The 24,584-nt window shown below is 34.8% G+C and overlaps 1 pseudogene across 1 annotated transcript; it reads left to right on the plus strand.

Annotated features, from left to right (window-relative positions):
* Positions 1–1,183: 1,183 nt before the first annotated feature.
* LOC148606798 (uncharacterized) lies at positions 1,184–14,637 on the plus strand (annotated as a pseudogene). The gene is made up of 4 exons (XR_015915363.1): positions 1,184–1,283; positions 12,083–12,940; positions 13,078–13,389; positions 13,440–14,637. The product of XR_015915363.1 is annotated as an uncharacterized LOC148606798 (transcript).
* Positions 14,638–24,584: the final 9,947 nt, after the last annotated feature.

Raw genomic sequence — 24,584 nt, forward strand, 5'->3', positions numbered from 1 at the left:
TCAAAGATGTAACTAATCTTCCAAAAATAAACAGATCAAGGATGGCATATATTTACGTCAACTTTTCACACTTCCTTTCTGAATAATTAAATGGGAAAGGTATTCAGCAGCTTTACTGATTACAATGTTTCCATGCATTGACTAGCTTTCTTTACGTTATGACCCCTAACAAAATAGAGTTTGATGTTAGTTTAAACGGAGTAAGACAATTTCTGAAAAAAAGACGTACAATTCGATACTAGAAGAACGTATAGAATTAAAGTAGCAGTCTTTATAAAAATCAGACAGATGGTGATTCATGCATGTTAAAAACTCACCGAATTAACTTTGATTTCTTATCAAGAATCAGTTACAAACCACATAACCAGTCAAAGTTTTGCATTCGGGTGTTGCGCTTTATAGGGATAAAATTTATATAGAATGTACATGAAAGAAGCATTTGGCAGGAGTTATCGATCTCAATTTTGTTCGACTTGGTTAATTTTAGTGGGATAAACGCATGATTTTCTCAAAAGTACAGATATTGGATATGGAAAAGACAACTGTTATGTAGATTGAAAAGGCATGGTTTGTCAGGTGAGTTTTTCTTCACTATGAACCACTTTGATATGGACGGTCTCTGAATCATATATAGACTGGTACTTAACATGCTGCTTCTGTACAGTAACAGTTCAGAGAAACAATATGTACATGAAATCATCCATACCAAACCATTCGACATTCTACAAAATGAAATGGTAATGTGTTCCTTAAAAAAACTATTAGACTGGCGTGTTTATGTGAAATCCATGGAAACTACTGTTAGAACATTACTAAAGAATTTATCTTGAACGGCAAAAATATATACAAAGATAATGGTTTGACTTGTTGACCTATTGACAAAGACAATTTTGGAATGAGAATGGTAATTACGTTTAATATAATTGCTGCAATACACATTTCAGGTCTTGATTTATTCAACCATATTTTGTGTCTCTAATTGTATAACTTTCAAATGAAAACATGATACAAGTGACTTTTAATTCTGTTCTGATTATCCTCCCAATAAAGATTAAATTACAGAAATATATAAGAGCTGTTTATATTTTATACCTCTTAGCTTGCAAATAGTTAGATAGGATATTTTAAAACCCTATAAGAATTTAAAATTCAAGTAATTATTCTGTTAGTTTATTTTGGTAACCAGGAAGTATATCGAGCAACTTAAATGAAACGTAATTTGTATCACTTGAAAATTTCACACTTGGATTTTTTTATTGACTAGTCAATGCTCGTATGTCAATGTAAGTGCTAAAATATTCATTTTATTTAAACCAATTATGTTTTTGCCATCATGTAATCGCAGTGGCGGATCCAGGCAGGGGGTTCCAGGGGTCGGAATATTTTGTTAATTTCTTGCAAAGAGCCTTTAACCCTTTCCCCCTTTTCACCCTAGAACCTTTCTTTCCAAAATTCCGTGATCTGCCACAGAATTGTTGACATTGTATTCCTCTCCAGTATCAGCAATGCTTGTTGGAGTGTAAATACAAATGAAAGATTAAAAGTATCTTACTTTTGCTCTTATTCGAAACAGTTTTAATGAAGATACTATAAGCAACAGTCAAACAAGCAACGTTCATATAACAAATAACAATATCAAGCCAAAAACCTGAGAGTTGGAAAACAACCACGATTGTCCGATGGAAATAATTGATTAAATCGGCACACTACCCCCACCCCCACCCCCCGTCTTTCATTTCGGTTTATTGTTTCTAGTACAAAGCAGTACAAGAAGGCAGCAACATAACTGCCACCGAGCAAATTCAGTAAAATTAGTGTTGCCATAACAGTGTCACAAAAGAAGATATATTGACGATGTTATGAGAATCACTCGTCTGAATTCTATTTTTTTTTTTAAATCTTGGTCTAAAAGACCCCTGATATTTACCTTTGCTTATATGGATTGTTATGTAGTTTTGGAATCTATTACCTCTGACTTTTCACTTGAAGAAATATTTAGCAAAGAATTGTTGTTAGATGGGATTTCATCCTTGCCCAACGTACTGTTTCGTTTGCAAATGTAAATTGCGTTTGTATGTAGGATTAACCGATTTTTTGGTTTGTTCCTTGTTCTTTTATTAACATTTGTAGTGTTGCGATTTACGTGTACATACAAAAAATATTGGTATATGCCTTGTCTACAAGGACAAAAGTATATTCTTCATGAATGGAGATGAGACACTTTACAGCTTCCTCGTCTTTTAACATGCATTTTGGTTGATCATGTATTCAGTGTTTGGGATTGTCAGTGAAACATCGTACCCAAGACCTTACTGCTTTTACTCAACCTTACAGTGAGTCGAATTCTGATTAATGATCCTTGTTTCTTTTTATCCATGCTCTTGCATAATCTATTCATCACAATTTATTAAAACAATTTAACATCATTAAAACTCTGAAAACATGTACGGAAAAAAATCATCATAAATAGAAAAGTTTCCCATTACCCCTAATGCAAAATCTGAACCTTTTATTACCATATTCATTGCAGGAGTGCTCAGGTAACTGTGAATAAAAATAGAAACCATGTGCTTTTTTGTATATTTTAAGCTTGACATGTGCTCAACCCATTAAAGGGGCTTTTGATATTTAAAATAGGTCATCACATGCCATGCTAAAATAGACCAAAAGCACATAAGTTCCTACAAAAACATGGACATTTTAGTTGAATTTTTTACATTAGGGCCGGGTAATGGGAAACTTTTTACATTAGGGCCGGGTAATGGGAAACTTTTTTATTTTTTTTTTGATAATCCTATCGAAATCAAATAGCTATACTTTGTTGAATAGAGTGATATCGTATAATTGTTAGTTGTTTTTGACAAGACCCCTTTATGACTCGTGTCGGGGAGCTTCATTATTGTTGCTTGGCTATTACCGGATTATATTCACTCGCAATATGACGGATGCCGCTAGCGGAGCAGGACATGCTTACCCTTCCGGTACACTTGGTGTTACTCCTGTTTTGTGGGATTTCATATTGCTTGTGCTATAGTTTTTTGTGTGATGTCTTGTTTTCCTTATCTCCAGTTTCCATTTGTAATCTATCTCATTTGGTTCTTTACATTGTGTACCGTCTTTGTTTCCTTTTTCATGTTCAGACCATGTTTTGAAAGTTTAACATATTCAAATTATCCCACTGCTCAAGCATCGGTATTTTTTTTCCTGATATTTGGAAGTCATAAATCAGAGAGTTCTTGATGCGCGCTTTTACGATTATTGGGGCGTCAATGATACAATCACTAAAAACGCTTTTCGATATGGTTGTGAACTCTTTCAAGATATTTTATACTAGAACAAAATAAGAAGAAAAAAAAATTGGTCGGTGTTTTGGCGGAAAAGATTTGTCTTAGTATGTTATATCTATTAAAACACTGAAAAAATAACAAAGATTCATAAAAACTTCCCAAATAAAAGGTGTGTTTAATGAGATTATGAAAAAAAAATGGCAAAAAATACTAATGCTATGAAATAGATAAAACTTGAGGAGTCCCAAAATCTGACAAAATTTCTGAATGTGACCAGGTAACATTGTTAGACAAGACAGTGGTTTGTAACTTAACTTGGTCATCAGCATTATTAGGAAACAAAAAAAAATAATAAGAATAAAAAAAATATCGTACAGATAGTTGACCTATGGCAGCTAATTACAACTATTTGTGTAATGAAGTGTTCAGAGCTCTACTAATATCGCAGTCGTACATGTATTGTGTAAACTTTTTCAGATTTTTTTCAAGGGATCCAAGATTCGAGCGGTAATCAAATGAATATATTCCAAACATAAATACTAAACTGGGAAGATAGACACACACTATTGCAACAAAGAAACATGAAATAAACAAAATAACAAGTGCAAAAAACACAAGTTTACAAATGAGCAAAACTTGGCCAGTCTTAAAAAATAAGGTATACATGTAAACGTCTCCATGTACTAGTCCAAATACATGTAAGCGTCTCCATGCACTAGTCCAAATACATTGTACATGTAAACGTCTCCATGCACTAGTCCAAATATATGTAAACATCTCCATGCACTAGTCAAAATAAACATAGGTTATAGGATTTAATATTGTTGTTTTCATAACTTTACAATCCTATTTCAAGCATTGGACGACAAATGAATAGAAAAGACCCTTCCGTATTAAGTCTATGAGCATGTTCAGTTTACACTGCGGCGATGTAGGGCTTGGGTAGATTCCATCCACTAATTACAAATAACTGGAAACAGCCAAAAGCTGAACACTAGGAATTTAATAGAATTAAATTATTGTTCTGTATGTTCTGTTTTGTTTTTGTTTTGTTTTATTTTGTTGTTTTTTGCTATTGATCGATCAAAATGCCGCACAAACGACCATGTACATTGTGACCATTAGTAAAAAAAATACATGATCTATTATCTGTTTTAAAGGTTGTGGTGTCGTTGCATATAGTTCTTTTTAATCTAATTTCTAATAATAATTAAAAAAAAATGGTTTCACTCAATTTAATCTGATAATCATTGAATGACACTTTTATTTTAACTTGATATATTTGCCGAAATTCATAATTAATGTTGCAAAAAGGAAAAAAAAAGAAAACAGGAATTGAAGAACTTGTCTCATTTATATTTGGTTGTATTACTGAATCTAGCAAGATGTTTTTGCTTTTTGGGCTGACGGAGATGGGGTTTTGTCTTTGTCTTGTTTTGTTGGTAGTTTGTTATGTGTTTTGGTATATTTTGTTTTGTGTTTGTTTTAGACTATATTCTACCTTTAAGTTACATGTTTTTTTCTTCAAATTCATTTGTTATGACGTTGCGTACGTTTTTGGTGTCACATTCGATTGAACCGGGGTTGGTTACGAAAACCGAAATATTGCTTCTAGAATGTGGATTTATCAAAGGCAATATAGATAGTAAAATGTTCGAAAATGGTTGTTGTTTTAGGATTACAATCATAAATCTTTGAAAAATGCCGTTAATTGTGGAGGGAAAGCATTATTCGATCACAAGAACGTCCATTTTCATATGTGGACGGGTAACATTAAGAAATGCTTGCTTCCCATTTCACCAATATATCTAAGTTGTTTATTGTCGTATTTTGATAAAACATACTTTTTTGGAAAGAGCAATTTGTGCTGCAGACGATGTCATATTTTTCATGACGTAACGTATTACAATACCACAAATATCTCCCCTTTGATGTGGACATTGTAAAATGGAAAGAAACCGATTCGAAGACAAAATGTTAGACATATTTTTTAAAGTTATGCGAACATCTTTTTTTTTTCAATCGGGACTTTTATTAACTATATTGACAATTTATTACATAACCCCAATGAAATTATATATAAAATGTTCCATCAGTCTTTTTGTTAAAAGCCTTTTTGTCCGTATTGCAATTATGTCACAAATATTAATTTTTTCGACGTTGGCCGTTGGCTACTTTCTTGTTTACAGTTGTAAAATATAACAACGAATAGTATTTTTACCAAAGTATATTCACGCTTAAAGGACTGTGTAAATATTCAGAATATCATGTTTATTCTAAAAAATAATGAGTTTTATCGTCTAATAGTAGATAAATACGCACGTATGTTGTGATGTCACGTTGTCTTTTTCCCGACGTTTTCTACACGTTGCATGCTACCCAGTCTTTTTCAAAAGCTTTTTTCGTTAGCTTGGAGTGAACTAATAACTAAGAAATTTTGAATTTTACATGTATATATGCTGCAGATAGTATATTCTAAAAATAATGGTACTTGGCTGAACATGTATCTAACCGCAGCATTTTGTCTGTGTCTAACCAAAATGTCACAAACATCTAAAATTTGTATATTTTATTTATTCACGCGTACACCATGCGAAATTCGAACGAATTGTTCAAAAAGGCAAATGGTGTTGAGTCGATTTCTTCATATACTTAAAAATGTATTCATCCTCCTCTATGGTTTTATCATTAAATTTTTTGTTTTGCGACGAAAAAACTCTTTTAACGTCAATTTTAAAAACAAGAAAAAGTATTGAAAAGTTATGATACTAGATTACTTATTACGACTGTGGATGTAATCAATAAAAATAATGCAAGAAATATTGAAAAGAAAACAGGAAAAAGAAAGCCCTTGCGCGCACTCCTGTCTGTTCATATGCAATATATGATGTCCTGGAGAAATCGGGGTCAGCATGCCTGCATCAAAGTATTTTGAAATGTGTAGACGCGCGCTCGCACATTCGCTACTGAAATATTGTAAAATCAATGTATTTCATGATCGTCTAATTACTTCCTGACAATTATTTTAGCTATAAGATATAATAAGCTGTAAAAATATTGCAGAAACATTTTTTTTGGATTTTTTTTAAATCGGACCAAAAACAAAACAAAAAAAATATTTATTCTGGTGTGGCCTTTTTGACTTTTGACCCCTTATAACTCGAAAACCATAATATATCCGAAATCTGTTTGAAAAATGCAGGTAGAATTATTAATGAGGACACCAATGAAGAATCCAATGAAATTAAAAATTTCGAAATCGGACAAAAAAAAGTTGCATAACTTTGACCACTATAACTTGAAAACGGTCCAAAACACATAAAATCTGCTGTACATTTGTAAATAAAGAACACATTTAAAATAAAAAAAAACAATCTACATGGGTTTTAATAAAATAGGTGGCCGTGGAAGGTTGTCAAAGCCAAGGGGTGGTGTTGGGAATGGGCTCTCAATATCATTTTAAATGCCCCTTTCGGCGTGCGTCTCAGCCTCTGACAACTTAAGTCCAACTCCAATCTTCACGACGGGTTTACCAGCTGGTGGACCTGGTCCGGCCGTTTTGACTGACTGGAGAAGGGGCGAAGGCGAGTCACTGGCGCCTTAAAACCAGATAGCCTCGGGTAGATGGGGCTCGTAAACCTTTGACGGTAGCCCATTTGTAGCCCATTTAGGAGAAGGGAAACTCTGATCTAAAACCTCCGCTGCCTTTCGGCTACACCCTTCGACAGGGAAAGGCTTCAGGAGACAACCTCGAGGAAAATCCAGAACTAGGAATCTGTAACTTCCTTCCTGTACTTCCAGGATCAGAACTTCTGTTCAGAAGCTAAGGGTGAGGTAACCCCGACAGAAAACCTAGAGTGCTGATGATGGAGGTGTTGGGCGATATAGCGCACTCGAACGGACCACAACACCACGCACAAACAGCCAAAATGACACTTGAAACCATCTACAAACGATTTGGTGCTCGCACTGTGAGGACCCACCAGGCAGGTGCAGTGCCGGCTCTTTGTCTCGAAGGAGCTCAACCAATTCTACTGGAGGTACCTAGGTTTTGTCTTGTTGAGTCAGGGAACAAAAAAGGAGAGCTACTGACCATAGAAAGATCAAACCGAAAAGAAAAGAGCAACCACATATTAACATCGTGCAGTGAAATGCAGAAGGGGTATCAAAAAAGAGAGAAGAACTTCAACACTTTCTTCATGAAAACAATGTGAACATCTGCTGTATTGAAGAAACACATCTCCAAGAGGACAAACCTTTTAAGATCAGAGGATACCAAGTCTTCAGGAGTGATAGAAAGGAAAAAAAGAAAGGTAGTGTAATGACTCTTGTAAGAAACAACATTAATGCCTTAGAGACACAAACGTGTATGGAGGAAGCAGAATACATAGAAATTAAAGCAACTATTGGGAAAAGCTCGTATAACATCGATAACTTCTACTGTCCCAATGATAAGAAACTGTTACTAGATAACATACAAATACCAGACAGTTCATTCCTCATAGTAGGTAATTTCAACAGCCAATCACAAAGTTAGGGATATAATACCATGGACAAAAGAGGGGAGACCTTAGAAGACTGGCAGGATGAAAACCTCCTTATCTTTTTCAACGACGCCACTGACGCGCCTACTTTTTTATTCTCGTCGATGGCATACAACCACCACACCAGATCTAGCTGTCTGTACTGACGATTTACACCGAAAAATCAGTAGAAAGGTATGCGAGCAGCTAATAGGCAGTGATCATCGACCTGTCATGATATCCATTGCAGAAACAACAACATCTGAGTATGCTCAGCTACCAAGATGGAATTACAAGAAGGCAAATTGGAGTATGTTTCAAGCTAGAACATATGAACTTATAAGGGACATAGAAGTAGAGGGAAAGAATATTAACAATGTGGTGAGAGCTTTCAACACTGTTGTATTAAAGGCAGCGAAGTAAAGTGTACCAAGAGGTGTAAGAAAGGACTACAAGCCATACTGGTCCAATGAGATACAGACAACACACGAAGCACTCACAAGGGTAAGGGATGATGCAGAATTAAATCCCAGTCAGGAAAATAACATCAATTCCAAAAGTGCAAGGCCAAACATCTAAGAACAAAGATTGAATGTCAAAGGAAAGGGTGGAGAGAGAAAACATCATCTATGGATATGGAAAAAGATACAAAAAAGCTTTGTAACTTGACAAAAGCACTTAATGATGAGGGAAGCAAAGGTGAAAAGATCACGCTAGAAGTAGAAGGAGAAACAACCATAGGGAAAGCGGCAACAAATGAATTTGCTAAAGGCTAAGAGAAAGAAAGCAACACTGATATACCACCATCACGGAAAAAAGAAGTAGGAACTGAATTGAGAGAAAAAGCAAAGGTGCCAACACATGAAGTTATGCAGAGAGATATCACCATGTTTGAGATGAAGGCAGCCATCAGAAAAATGAAAATGAAAAAGGCACCAGATCCAGATAATATCACCAATGAAATGCTTCAACACCTGGGCACCTTAGCATTAACAACTTTGCTAGAAATTCTCAACCTGAGCTGGAGACAAGGCCAAGTCCCTCAATGTTTGAAAGAAGCCATATTGAAAGAACAAATCAAAAGCCTCAAGCTACCGCCCAATTAGCCTAACAAGCAGTTGCTGCAAATTAATGGAGCGTATAATCAACAAGCGCCTACAGACATACTTGGAATCGGAGAACATTATTGGTCATGAAAAAGCTGGTTTTAGACAGTACAAGAGCACAGAAGATCAGACAACACATATATCTCAAGTAGTCGAGGATGCATTTCAATCAAAGAAAGTAACGCTAGCAGTCTTTGTAGATCTGAAGAGAGCATTTGACGAAGTTTGGAAAGATGGCCTTCTTGTGAAACTTCTTAGGTTTGGAGTAAGTGGAAGAATGTACTAATGGACCAACTCATATCTGTACAATAGAAGGGCAAGAGTACTCGTAGATGGGAAGCATGGCCGAAAAATACTTCTAATACAGGGTGTACCACAGGGAGGAGTATTGCCACCTACTCTCTTCATATTCTATATGAATGACCTTGTTCCAGAGCTACCAAATTGTGTACAATCAGCACTCTACGCAGATGATCTTGTCTTCTGGAATTCTGAAGAGTATACAACTACTGCAAGGTAGAGGATACAAACAGCATTAGATATGGTAGTCAAATGGGCCAATGAGTGGTATGTTACCATCAATAGAGAGAAAACAATAACAACCCTCTTTACACTCTCACCTAATATCCAATCTGTCAAACTGACCATTGATGACATCCATATCACAATGGAAGATCAGCAAACATACCTTGGTGTAAACTTCGATAAAAGACTTACATGGAAACAGTATATAATGACAGCAGAAGCCAAAGCCAGACGAAACTAAACATCATGAGAAAACTTGCTGGTACAAACTTGGGTGCTAATGAGAAAGTTTTGAAATCTGTCTACGAAGGAAATGTACGCTCACATCTAGAATATGGCTCTAATGCTTGGATGACAGCAGCTAATTCTCACCATCAGACTCTAGATAAAGTCCAGAATCAGGCACTCTGCATCATCACAGGAGCCATGAAATCAACACCTATTGCTAGTATGGAGGAAATTACAACATACAACCATTAAGTAAGAGAAGAGGATGTAAAGCTATGTTACAGGCCACCATATATCAATGCTTACCAAACCACTCAATGAATGAGAAACTGAAACAACTATCCTCAGGCAGACTCAAAAGATCCAGCTTCTCTCTAGAAACAAGAGCATTGCAAAGACAACACCAAGAACATCTACCGAAGCATGTCAAACCTATAGATTTTAAAATGAATGACAAACTATATGCAGAGAAGGGGGACAAAGATGAACAATCAAACATCGTCAGAAAAACCGTAATTATGAGCATGCTGGTAGAAGAGTATCCATCAGAATTGTGGGCAAGAGTTTACACAGACGGTTCAGCCACAAATGCGACAACAAAATGAGGGATCACTATCTACATAGAATACCCAAATGGAGTACAACAGCAATACCAACACGATTACATTGCTCCAACTACAAGGCTGAAGAAAAAGAACTCATCCATGCGGCAAATTACATCAAGGAAAGTGCAGAAAATATGCAAGTAGTATCCCTAACAGACGTCCTCTCTGTAATACAAGAACTGACCAACAACAAACTACCACAACTTGAAAGAGCTACTTATTCCATCAAGAGCCTTAAAACTGCCATGCAGTGGATGCCTTCACATTGTGGAATCAATGGAAATGAAAAAGCAGATAAGCTAGCAAAGAAATGCGCTCAACAACAGCAAGATGAAAATTCTGTCTGCTACACAGAGATGAAGACCATCATCAAGTCTCTGCACAATACCCCTCAGAAGCAAGATAGCTACAACTAAAAAGATGTGAGCAAACTACAATCTGCAGGCTCAGGACAGAACACAACAGACTCAACCAACATCTGTACAGAGTTTTGAAGGTCATACCATCATTTATATGTCCCTGTGGAGAAGCAGAGCAGAATACAGAACACTTTCTGCAGACGTGCAAGTTACACCAGGCACACAGGGATAAACCAACCCCCATTACAGAGAAACTGTATGGACTTGTGGAAGACCTATAGAAGACGGCCAGATTTGTTGAGGAGGCTGGCATTCAAGTGTAATAGAGAACGACAAGAAGAGGATGTTTACCCTTTTTTTACCCTTTTTGTCTCCTTTTTCTAAAGCGGCAGGGGGCAACAAAGACCAAATTAAATAGGAGTGTTCTTTGTTCGTAAAATCATATCAACATTTCAGAACAATTTGTCAACCACAACTGAAGTTATCGCACGGAAACGAAGTGTCCCCAGACCACGACGACGACGACGACTGCAATTTTTTTCAGGAGATTTCGCTCTCAAATTTTCTCAAAGAAGGGAGATTTGCAAAGGTTTTGTTTTCTCGTAATGTTTAGCTATGTTTTATGTTTATCAACAGACCCTATAAAATTCCGAAACGATTACATGTATTCGAAAATATCAACATACATCTACATTAGAGATATAAAACCAAATAGGAAATACTGACTTTTTTGCTTGCAGGTTTATTGGCTTTCTGTTTTAGTGAGGGTGTTTTATTTTTATTTCGCATTACGAAATTTGTTTACATAATTCCTAACATTTTTCTTATAGGATAAAATTTCCTTCAAATCATTTTTAAATGGTTGATGCCAAAACTACTTACCATATCAGGATGTAATCTGATCATTTCAATTGACCAAAACGTACGAAAATTAATATCGAATCGGATAATTAAATAATAAAACATGTCGTGTGTGTTTTTTTATGTAAAAAAAATAATTAAGCCCACTTCTTTTTACATGTAACAATTATAGAACGATGTACGTCGCAATACAAAAAAGACGTCAGATTTTGCTAATTGCGACATTACCAAAAATGACACCAACACCGTACGCTACGTCTATGTCTTGTGGTAAAACATCTTAACGCTTTTTATTCATTTCAAATGCATTTTGCTTTATTGATTAATACATGTTATACTTACACACAATCGTAGCATCAATAGCCTAAACAAATTAATGATAGTATGAACATGATATAAGATATATAATTAAAAGAGCTTGTTTGTCAAATTTACGAAATGTACTTTTCCTCCTTTTGCTGCTTTTATTTTAAACGCGATAAATTGTATGGAATGCAATCTTAATATCATGTACCAACCCTAAATTTGTATATACATTCAGATATATACGCAAATATTTGTTAAAATAACACTTATCATTATTTTCAGAATGGCTGTTCAATTGAAGGTTTGTCCTGGATGTTCAAAAGACGGACAGAAAAACGAGGCCGAAGAATGGTGTTGTTCTTGTGGAGAGATGATATGCAGAGCATGTGCCAAACGGCATAAAAGTTTACCATCGCCACAAAAAGTAGTGACTCTAGCATTAATTCAGGACTCTACTTTGGATCTGTGGTCATTATCAAAATATTGCCCAATCTATCATAAGAAAAAAACTAGCTTTATTTTGCTGCCTCCATGACGACTTTGTATGCTATTCGTGTGCATCTGAGAACCATAACAACTGCAAGCCAATTGTGCAAATAGAAAGAGCTGCAGAAAATATAAAAAACTGGCACAGCACTTCTAGATCTAGAGAAAAGAATGGAATATCTCACAAAGTTTATTAAATTGCAGATGAATATAAATGGAGATCTCTATCAGAGGAAAGAAGAGGCAAGAAAAAAGATAAAGGAGAAAATTGCAGAAATCAAATACAATATTATAGACCACCTTAATGACCTCGAGAGCATTTTATTGGCAGATATGGAGACCAGTATTGAACAAGAGACTTCTGTCATATCACAATCCGTCATTGATTCTCTTGACTGTTGGACAAAAGGGCTCAGATCACTTAAGGAACATACAACTAACTTTCATCTATTTCAGGCTGTCAAGTACTTAGATAAGAAAGTCCATGAACATGAATTTAACATACAGAAATCTAAAGACTCCAACATATCAGTTCTCAAATTCAAGCCATCAGACATTGCTGTCAACTACAAGACTTCATTTTCATCTTTAGGAACTATTATTGAGGTGAATTTTTCTGTCATACCGACCTCGTCGTTAGCGAATGAACAACGGTGACAATTTATCCCTGAGGGTAGTATTCGACGATTGTCCTTAATATCATCATTCAAAACCGATGTTTGTAATAGCTGTGAGCGAATTCATCGCGCTTGTTTTGTACCTTTTGATAAAATACTTGCGACTGTTTTTAATATGAAAGGACTTTTTTTTATTTTAAGCTTGATGGTTCTGTATTGCAAACTATTCAGTTAGAATTCGAGCCTAATCGAATAACTCTTTACGACACTGATCGGGCCTTGGTATCGTCGGGTAGAGATTTTATTCAAACCATCAACATATCAGACCTCACTCCTGGAAGGAAAATAAAGATAGGAAGATCATGCCGAGGAACCAGTTGCAGAAACAGACAGATCTGGGTCAGGAGTAAAATAAATATCCTGAATGCATTAGATATTGATGGAAAAGTAAAAAGCACTATACAAACAACATTTGATCCATGGGATATCTGTGTCCATTTGATCCATGGGATATCTGTGTCCATTTGATCCATGGGATCTGTGTCCATCAATCCGGTAGTATATATTGTACTGCATATTCGTGTAATGTTGTCTATAGAGTAAACCAGAAGGTGAGGAGTCTAAAATTTACAACCACCGTGATCTTAAGGAACCAAGGGACATTACAGCAGATGACGAAGGGTGTCTTTTCGTAAGTGGAAACAACTCCAACAACGTACACAAATTTCACCTGATGGGAAGCACTTGGCTATCGTATTGAAGGAGAGAGATGATATAAAAAAAAACCAACGGGAATAGACTTCAACAGTATTACGAAACAGTTGATTGTTATGAATGAAGGTGGTAGCTCAGTGAATATTTACAATGTTAATTAATCTTTCTCTCTCTGTCTGGAAACAAATACGCAGAGACGTGCCAAAATTATTCGGTCACTTTAAATTTTTTCCTTTGTTTCTATGCAAAATCACATGTTTTTCAAAAATAATTTGAAAATTATTTTTTTATGATTTTTCACAGATAATGAGAGAAATATCTGAAACTTTATCATTTGTTTTGTAAAAAAAATGTCTTACTAAAATGAAGGAATATTGGCACTTTAAATACCATGACAATTGATGACGTAACAATAACACACTATTTTTAACTGATTTTTTTTCTGTACGAGACTCTGACACTTCTGAAAATGATACTGTAGAACCTCATCGAAAGGTTTAATTTTGACATTTTTTCTCTTTAATGGTAAAATTGCTTCAAAATCAATTGAGCAGTATTTCATTGAAAGTAAGAGTGATTTGACTTGGGAAGTAATGAGAAATTTAGGAGTGACCGAAAACTTCTCTGTATATAGTGTAAATTATTTTTTTTTCAAGAAAAAAGTTCTATATCCGATTTTTTGTATTTCTGTTGGTAAGCGCTCAACCTAATGAATATGTTGTACGAATTACTTTCTAAAGAATATATGTGATAAGACAGGAATTATATCAGTATTTATTATTAGTACATGTCAATTTGCTGAATATTGATTGGTTCAGCACAAGGGTAATATTCTGCTTTATCAGATGTTTCAGAGGTTTGTTTTTGTTATATTTCCATGTCGTGAAGAGCTAAACTGGTTCCGGTAAATATTAGCAACTAGCAACCAGTTCAATTTTAGTCTGTTTTGCGTTTGATGTAACCAATAACGTCAATATCAATTACTGATATAACATTGATTAATAAATGAAATTCAGCAGACGTATATTTTTAAGTTATGATGCCAAACCTACTATGAATTTGCACCCAAACATTTCTTATCAAATTAAAAAGTAGCTGAGGGTAGATCTAGAAATGAAGTGTTCTTGTGAGTATTTTTGTCATTGTCGTAAAATGTCCATACATTGAATTCTGGGTTTGTTGTTGTTGTTATTAATTCTACCTTGTAAAGTCGGATAAAATATCTATATTCAAGAAAACTAGAAATAAAATTAAACAATATTAATAAAGAAAAAAAAACAAGAACAGAAACAAATTTCAAATATGAAAAGCTGATTGTTACGGTTTAAATTGAAAAACGTTCAGTATGATAATTTAAAAATAAATAACACATAGCTTAGAGCGTGATAGAGAGTTTGGAAAGAAAGGATGGGTAGTAATGGTACAGATGAGATCACTTCTAACCTCTATTAAAATCTGTCAGGAAAACTGTTCTATGACGGCGGTTAGAACAGAAATCCTGACAGGATCTGACAGAGGCTGTCCTGGGTCATGACACAATTTGTCCTATTCCCTGACAGATCCTGACAGAAACTGTTCCGATCGAGACAAAGAAATACAAAAAGCTGTTCTAAACTGTCAGACCCCTGGACAGTTCCTGTCACTAAATCTATATTCTTCGTGAAGTCATTTAGAACAGGAAGTTTGATTAAGAAATGAAAACTGATCAAAAAAGAAGATCGTGTCTGTGTGTCGTGATTTAGAAACAGCAATTCACATTAAAATTGTCGTTATATTTCAATTTTTTATATAAGCGCAGTCACGTACATGTACACTGTAAATGCAGAAGTTATACCGTCTTCGCTTTGCGACTTTCACAGTACGTATAAACGATGGTGGAAATTAGGAAAGAGATCTTGGAAGTAGCAAAAAATCGTAACACCATCACACGAACAAGTTCCTCGCAATTTTCGAAGTAACGAATCTGGATTGGCCATGGACATGAGAACGTATTGGATGATAAAATTGCCCAATAGCCTCTCTTGAAATAGATACTCTCTCAGAATCTACTAAAATCTTGGCAATTTCCACATATGATATTCCGCCTTCTCGTAAATTATCGATCCTCTGTCTCAGATAAACTGAACCTTTACGACTGGCATTACGATACGTGTCTTCTGGTGAACCAAAACAGTTCTAAATGACATAATTTGGAAGAGTAGTATTATAATCTGTCAGGATCTGTCAGGAACTCGTTAGAAACTCTTTAGTAATAGAAACTGTTCTACGTATAACAGTTCCTGACAGAGCGGTATCAGAACCCAGGACAGTTTATGATAGAGATTGTCTCAAGTACTGACAGAGTCTGACAAGATGTGTCATGGGTCTAGACATTTCCTGACAGATTCGAGCTGCTCTATGACATCTGTAGATCAAAATGGTTAGGAATTCGAGAGACACGAGAACGATAAAGAAAATGCAATAATTACTTTTCCTAAAGTTATAGAAACAACCAGGAATGGAAATACATTTATAACAGATTGTAGATCTGGGGATAATCGAGGTAAAGCAATAGTAATTAAACAGGCTGGACGCATCAAGTACTATAACGATCATCCGGATATAAACTCAGACGATAAACCATTTAAACCCGTGAGTGTACTAGTTACACCGAGAAATAATGTGCTCTGAAGGAATACCGATACTGACTATCTCCATATATCATTAGATGGAGGAGAGTTTATAACATACTTCAACATTACAAATATTGGAATAGTTAGACCATATTCTCTGGCATTGTCAGCTTCAAGGATCATCTATGTCGATTGTGTCAATAGTGCACGTGCCCCACAAGACACTAAGGCTACATTAAATGTGATTGAATATTATTCCGGCGTATGAAGTGTATGTGTAATATTAAAAGGGTGTCCATTGAAGACCGAGGCAGTGGATGGCACATGCCAAATTCTGTTTTCAACAAATGTCCATCCATTAGAGATCACAAACTTATGTTTTCTAATAAAGGATGATGTTTGTAATTCACTGAAATGATAGGGATGAAATAAATTCCAAAGAAAGCACTACAACATTTAACATAAATGGATACAATCTCTGTGATCTGTTCATAATCTATTTGATTTGTTAAGGAGCTTTGAATGTATATTTAGAGTTATTCAATTTTGACATTGAAAAGTCGTTGTTGTTCTTGATAAGTTTTACATTCAATTGGAACAAAAAAAAATGGTGGGATAAATTTTACAATATCATGATCTGCCTGGTTCCTACATGGACAGCCTCTTAATATCGCAACAAGTTTTGTGGATTGACAGGCTATGTTTATACTATGTAAATATTTTGTATACGAATTTGAATAATATATTTCTGTTTACTAACTCTGAATTCAGAACGTAATATTGATAAATTTGTAGGAGGACAAATAAAACTTAAGAGAGGAAGCAAAATTGTAAAATACGTCATTCTTCTAAAGGAAAAAAAATATGAGACAAAAATACACAAGTAGAAAAGATAATACCAAATACAAAAAAGGTAAACACAATACAAAAGCAATGTGAAAATATGTTTAATGATCAAAAATAGAACTTTGTTTCAATTCATGGAACGGGTAACAGAGTAGTGTACATTTTTGTTTTGGTGGTAAGAGAATATGAAACATTGTGTAATGACAGTGATTTATGGTCAGCTGCTAATTATACTGTTGTCAGTTGTGTTCAAAGTAAGACAAATTATATGACGCTTTTATCAGCAAAGTACATCGGTTAAATCCCTTTAATTTGTTAAATAAACAATTACATTGACCATCGCGAAAGATTTAAATATATTTCATTCTTTATATAGTCATTGGAAGGGATAGTGTACGACTTTGAGGTACGTCCACTAATACATTACGATGCACATGGTTGATTAGATGAAATTGTTAAAGTATATACGTTTGTATTTGGCAATTTCAGTTGGTATTTAGTTGTATTGTTTGCATACAATAATTTGGACTGGTTTATTTGACAGGAGGATAAACCCATCAGTTCCAATACAATGGTATGGTCGACAATTTGTAAACACCCCTTTGACGTTAATTAACTGATCCAGTCATATGGTTAGGTCATGTGACCTGGGCATATGAAAGGGTCTGCAATCTATGATTCGCTCTCTTTTTTGTCTGATGGGCACAGAGCTAAGACGAAAGTCGCATAGCGGTTGACATCGTCTAAATTGCGATACAAGTTTATTGTGTTATATTAAGGATACTTCTAAAGAGAAATAGTATTAAGTATTGAGTAATCTTTTGGCGAGAATCTCACGTTAAACGATAGACATCGTCTAGATACAATTAAGTAAATTGTGGTCTGTAAGGATTAAGTAAAAAATAGAGTTACATGATACTTTGCTCATTTTGTTTCAATAAATGTTCAATTGAGTAACTCGCTGAGCATACTCAGTGGGAAGTTTCTATTAAGGGTTTAGGTAAAACCTATTGAGTTGATTTTGATTTAGTTAGATTAACTTTGAGTATAGAGAATAGTTATATCATTGTGTTTATATAAATAAGTTTTACTGTTCTGACGTCGAAAACAGTTTAACTTAAGAGTGAATGAAGATCCCTAAAAGAACCCATTGAGAAATTTAGAAATGAGAAACAATACGTTTTAGTATAAACGCTCGGTACACGTGACAATTGTCTTCTTAATTGATTGCATCAAACGATAAAGTCTGAAAAATTCACAAACTAAAATTCATTAGGTTGAAAATACCATCACTTTCAGTCGCCTTTACCAATGTTTGATTAATCTGTTATTCATTTTAACAGTTCAAGAGTAACCAGAACTACAATAACCAATGTTGATGTGACTTTAAAGGTTTGAAGTAGACATCCTAAGTCTACCTTCTACTGCAGAGCCAAGATAAGATAGATTCTTCTTCAGAAATGAATGAAGGGAACAAACACAATTACCAAACTGTTGGTTTGAATTATTTTCCCACTCAAGATGATGCGAGCTTCAGGTCCTGTGATATATACTGTGTAGACTGAGCTATTAAGGCGCACTATGATCCATCACAGAAAATATGTAAATTTTCTCCTGCACGTTTTCCCCATTAAAAAAAGTGGTTTTATTGTAACTTCTGGTTTCACTGTTATCTTAAAAAAAGTTCTAATTGAACACCAACGGTTTTAACTGATTTCACTATAACTTCTGAAAAATTTCTTACTCGACATCAAAGGTTTAAACCAGTTTCACTGTAACTTTTGAAAAAAAAGGGTCTTCAGACTTACCACGACACTTTTTACTCCCGCAGTGGTAAAAATAAAAGTGGATCATGAAAAATTCGAAAGGTTTCCAGAATTATTTTCAGAATATAAGAGCATCAAGACCTATGATTTTTCAACCCTTTATACTGTTATTTTCCATACTCAGTTAAAATTTTGACTCCAAAACATTACACTCCGTTGTTACCCCCCAAAAAGACGGTAAACCTAGATTCGTATACGTAGTATTCCAAATAACGTTTCCAAATAATCTATTAAATATACCAAAGAAGTTTTATGGTCGTCATCATGAACTCGTGGATCATTATGGTGTATATATCTCCACATTTTTTCAACGAGTCATAGATTTCCTTTCCTCTTTCGTCTACCCTGGACTTGACTTTTTGTGAGCAACTTGATGGGTGTTTCTAGGAAGACAGGGGACGTTTACCATACCAGTGCACCTGGTCCATGTCTCAATTTTCAGTGGAATGCGGGTTGCACATTTGCTTATGTTTCTTTGTACGTGTTATTTTCTTATCTATTGTTCTTTGTTGTATGTGTCTGTTTTTCCTTGTCTAGTAATCATCCTTTGCATATACTCTTGATTTCCACTAGAATCTTGGGTCTTTTGATTATTCTTTTTTTAAGATATGCATGGTCATAGTAGACATGTTAGCGGTCAGGATAGATAAATCTAATTATTTATGGACAAACTAGTTATTTCGATAGACTCGTAATACACAAATACATTCTTGAAACTTAATTAGAAATTGTCCAATTTTCCGATATTTTTTATAACATTTCTTAATACACTCTTTCTAAAATATGTTGCTTTTTCCAACCTGGATTTTGTTGACGTATTTAGCTTTTTAACCCTTTTTTATGTTTTCATTTACATTTCTATTATTTCAAGAAGACTTCAGATTAATGCGTCCGTACGGTTCGATTTGCTGCATTGAAGTCTCATAATTGTTCTTTATTCAATTTTTTAAATTCTGTTTACTGGCATTTTAGTGCAGTCATTAGATAGCTGTTGACTCCTCCCGCACAATGTCAGCTAAAAACAGTTATTGATAATATAATTAAGATTAATCGAGGGAACCAAGATTCTAGCGGAAATACAAAAAAATGAAATTCAGAGACAAAGACCACACATGGGAAACAGAACATAAGGTAACAAATAATACATTATGATACAAAAAGCAAAAATAAAATCGTATACAGTACTTTCCGCAATATCGTAAGTATGATTCCTTCATTGAAGAATTTGAGACTAATTCAAACTCTTATGCTGTAAATTTTGTACTTACGGTACATACATGGCAATAAAGTAAACTTAAGTTTTCCAATATTTTCATCGCAATATACTTAACGAATAAGTCACACTTCAAAAAGAAATGCTTTCTCTTGCGACGGTAAAAATAATTGCAATAACAGATATTTGTCTAAATAAACTGTCAAATCTAAAGTATATACGTGTATGCAATCTCTTATCTGCAATTTCACATCACAGATCGGAATTTGATGAAACTTTCACATAATCTTGACAACATATTCCCATTATGCACCTTTTATTTTAGATTTTGATCCAAATCGATTTTGGGGTTTTACATAGAAAACCATTATTCTTGTCATTTTTGATATGGCGAATTCGGGATATCCGTCTACTATCTGTTACTCCTCCTACATCACTGAATGGAATTAAATAAACTTTCACAGATTCTTTATTAAATACTCCCATTGAGCACTTCCATAGAGTTTTAATCCAAATCACATTTCATATAGCATAGGATAGAATTTTTGCTGTCGTTTTTGAATATGAAGATATGGGGGTATGCATAAAGGTATCCTTTACTCCTACTTCACTAATGAATAGAATTTTGTTTGGTCTTACGTCAAACATGGATTTAATTATTTTCTGACATTGGTTACCCGTATCTTATCCGTAACTCATCCGAGATTCTAGCGGAAATCAAAAGTATATAATTCAGGGACAAAGACCAGACAAGGAAAACAGACGAACAGGGTAATAAGGGCAATGGAATTAGTGTATTGTATGGTAATGGAATTAGTGTATTGTATGGTAATAAGGGCAATGGGATTAGTGTATTGGGATACGAAACATAGGGAATAGGAAATATTTATCTTTGATAATAAACGGTATGTTTTAATGTACATTTGACTGCAGAATTAATTTAAATCTAATTGAAGGAATAATAAAATGATGATGTTAAATATACCATCAGTGTTCACATGTACGTACGGACGATGTTGTCTGTAAATGGGAATGGGTCGTAGGGTTTTAGGAAATGGGGAAAGTAGGAAGGTTACCCAATAGAACAACTGTACATTCGTATTTTTTCCATACGTAACCATATGTGTCCATTAAGCATTAAGCGTCCCTGTACACCTGTTATCCATCAGGCATTATACGTCCCTGTATATCTACTATTATCCATCAGGCATTATGCATCCCTGTACATCTACTGTTATCCATCAGGTTATATGCATTCCTGTACATCTACATTTATCCATCGGGCATTATACGTCCCTGTATATCTACTATTATCCATTAGGCATTATGAATCCCTGTACATCTACTGTTATCCATCATACATTATACATCCCCCTGTACATCTACTGTTATCCATCAGGTTATATGCATTCCTGTACGTCTACATTTATCCATCAGGCATTATACATCACTGTACACCTACTGTTATCCATCAGGCATTCTTGTACATCTACATTTATCCATCAGGCCTTGTGCGTCCCCTGTACAACAACTGATCCATCAGGTAATATGCATCCCTGCACAATTATTCATCAGGCCTTATACACCCTTGTACACCTACTGTTATCCATCAGGCATTATACGTCCCTGTACACCTGCTGTTATCCATCAAGCATTATATGTCCCTGTACATCTACTCTTATCCATCAGGCATTATACATCCCCGTACATCTAATGTTATCCATCGGGTTATATGCATGTCTGTACATCTACGGTTATCCTTTAGGCATAATACCTCTCTGTATATCTACTGTTATCCATTAGGCATTATACATCCCTTTACATCTACAGTTATCCATCAAGCATTATACGACCCCGTACATCTACATTTATCCATCAGGCCTTGTGCGTCCCTGCACATTATTCATCAGGCATTATACATCCTTGTACATCTACTGTTATCCATCAGGCATTATACGTCCCTGTACATGTACAGTTATTCATCAGGCCTTATACGTCCCTGTACACCTGCTGTTATCCATCAGGCATTATAAATCCCCGTACATCTAATGTTATCCATCGGGTTATATGCATGTCTGTATATCTACTGTTATCCATCAGGCATTATACATCCCTGTACATCTACAGTTATCCATCAAGCATTATACGTCCCCATACATATACATTTATCCATCAGGCATTATACATTCCTGTACACATACTGTTATCCATCAGGTAATATGCATCCCTGTACATCTACAGTTATCCATCAGGCATTATATGTCCCTGTACACCTACTGTTATCCATCAGGCTATATACGTCCCTCTACACCTACTGTTATCAATCAGGCATTATGCGCCCCTGTATACGTACTGTTCTGTATCTATATTTTAGGCGAGGGGGAGGATGATCAATATTTCATCTTCATGTGGTTTTACTGGTCATCCAGAAATCGGAAATTATGTAACGTTCAAACATGGATTAATTGCTTAACTAATATAACGACTGCTACTACTGATAATGATTTAAATGCATTTAAAACAACAACACACGTATTTACGTGTTGAAAAACCAGAAGTGGTGAAAACTTGAGGAAAACTGCCAGACCATTAACGAAACTTAAAGTTAGTCATGGACACGTTAAAGATTAGAGAATGCACGTTTAAGAAATGTACAAAAATATCCGATATTTTCACTTTTAAAGGCTGACCCTAGTTCGTAATTCTTGCGAATAATACTATCTACAATACATTGCTTTGGATTAAAATATACAATCAATATTTCAATTATATTACAAAAAAAAGAAGAAAAAAAACATTTTAAATTTGAACCAGACTGTCACGTATTTATTAGGCCTGTAAGCCCTTGTGTATTTTGTTTATTTGGTATTTAATAACGCTTTAACTTTGAACTGGAGGTGAGAGTTTGTTGTCAAACCCGGTCTGATTACTGGATGTGGACCTAAAGCATAGATGGGTACAAATTCCGAAAAAAGTAATTGATAACCTTATTGACGGTTAATATAGAATTACAGTTGCTCTTTCATTATTTCCACAAGATTTTGTACTTCTCCCAGACAACTGCCCTAGAAATAGAAACTGATGTAAACATGCTAACGCGCTTTGTCCAAGTTTTGTGCAGACTGATCGTAAGTAAGGATGTTTATTGAAAGAACCAGTTATTTTCAAAGACAATCAATTTACAATCCAAGAACTTAAACCGGTATTGTTATTGACAAGCAATCTCGATTTAGAATTACACATCGTACACAATCTCATGGTGAATTTTCTTCCTAAATGCGAGTTTAAATTTAAAAAATCAAATCATTAATTTTTCGGAAATAATGGATAGGATAAAATTGTCAAGCCATCTATTTTTATAATTTGATCCTATTCAATATGAATTGAATTTTTAACACGTTTGAACAATATTTCAATACTGTGAAAGTACTATTGCTCGTTGTTTTCGTGGGTAAGCCGAATCAAGAGTTTTGGTACCAACGAAAATGATATTTCCATTATGCCTATACTGAAAACCTCTTTATTTGTTTCAGTTTTTAATTCACAAGTCCGTTTGAATTCTACAATAAAATGACAATTCACTATAAGGCCGATTTTTTCAGAAATTACAAAAGAGAAATCGCACACATTTTTTCAATATCCTACGAACTCGTAGAGTTATAAGCAATAAACCCCCTCCCCGTTGAATTAATCTTAAGATAAACGAATTTTTCCTAAAGCAAAACTTATTACGATTGATCTGTCCAATCCAGTTTAGAGTAATATCCATAATCACAAAAATCCTGTGAGTTTGAATTACTTATAAGGAAAAGTCGAGTCGTAATAAAGAAAGCTGTAAGGACGGTATGAGCGTGGTGGAATCGTGCTAATATTGTCCTGTACAACGTAGTATTAACGTGGTGTGGTCGTATAGTATAAGCGTGGGTAAGTCGTAGTGGGAATGGAATGGACGTGGTATGAGCGTATTGACATCGCAGTATGATCGAACTGTACGTAGTCTTTCCTACTGACATCGCGATTTCGATATGATGTTGCTACTATATACGATCATGCCGATATTATCACGATTTGTTACTTTATACAGCACTGATGGAATTGCTGCAACCTACTTTTGAGGGAAGTCAATTAGCTGTGAGTGGTGCACTACTAGCTTCTTTGTCATAAACGGCAAGAAGAGATATTTACTGCATATACTGGATATTCACCCAGTTAGTAGGTCGCATCTCCGGTTATAACATGTCAGAATATCATACAAAAATCGACCCTTTTAGGGCTACATTGATATTTCAAAGGATTCTTAATTTGAAAATTAAACAGAGAACAAAAAAAAAAAAGGAAATAGCATTGGGTCCCCAAATTTTGTTCCTTCAAGTCTATAGGTTAGCATATATGTATCATCTCCAAATTAATGAGAAAAAATCTAAGTGCTTTTATCAGGCGATAGTTTCTGCACAGTGGTATTATTTAAGT

The sequence above is a fragment of the Perna viridis genome, chromosome 9 (assembly GCF_037379345.1).
Source record: "Perna viridis isolate PV_CMFRI_1.1 ecotype Kerala chromosome 9, ASM3737934v1, whole genome shotgun sequence".
Lineage (NCBI taxonomy): Eukaryota > Metazoa > Mollusca > Bivalvia > Mytilida > Mytilidae > Perna > Perna viridis.